This window comes from Capricornis sumatraensis, chromosome 8, assembly GCF_032405125.1.
Source record: "Capricornis sumatraensis isolate serow.1 chromosome 8, serow.2, whole genome shotgun sequence".
Taxonomy (NCBI): domain Eukaryota; kingdom Metazoa; phylum Chordata; class Mammalia; order Artiodactyla; family Bovidae; genus Capricornis; species Capricornis sumatraensis.
In genome coordinates this window covers 93,828,531-93,829,374 of record NC_091076.1, presented here as the reverse complement: position 1 = coordinate 93,829,374, position 844 = coordinate 93,828,531, and positions in this window count along the sequence as shown.

Genomic DNA, 844 nt, shown 5'->3' with positions numbered 1-844 from the left:
TCACAGGCAAGTTGACCCTGATTCTCTGTACCAAAGTTGAGTAGCCACTGTCTTTTGGCGGGGGAGGTGGTGGTGAATGTATGCAGTACCAATTTGCAGAGATAATTTAAGCTTTATAAACAGACTGACACTTCATTTATTGGGCTTTGTCCAAAGTTGAGTTGTTTTACCCAAGAGGACTTAACATGCAGTTGAAGTTTGCCTGTCTTCAGGCACTAAAATGTGGATCTTTTTAAACGTTTTGAAAGTTTGTGTTTGCCTGGCAATGGAAAATGTGGCTCTCTGCCCTCTTGCATAGTGAGCATTCACAAGCTTTTCTGACAGACTAAGGTGTGCTTCCCTGTCACCATGAGTTATTGCACTCTTCTATGGTACGGGGGTGTTTTCAGGGACTCTTGTGGAATGTAAGGCTGCTTGTGCCTTTTCTATATACCCTCAGACTCCAAAAATTCACCCTTGCTTGCTTTATTCTGTTCTGTCACTTGTCTCTCTCGTTACTGACAGTTGCCCTGGTTCTCACCTGTCCCTTCCTTCGGATTATAGGAGCCCCTGACATGCTAGGTCATGGAAAACCAGATGATCCCCACACCTCCACCCCCCACCCCCATCAAATCTATGTCTAAATCACAATAAATCAGTCCGAACCGTCAAAATCTAAGTATATAGACTCTGAGTGTGGGCCTGATGGGTTGTCTCTGAGCGAAAGTGTTTAATATCACAACACATTTGTGATACATCTTAGCTTCAGAGAATTGTATTTCTTTTTAATAGCCAATGTATATAAACCTTTACTCTGTGCCAGGAGTCTACGCTAAGGCCTTTACCTACATGACTTTGACAAATG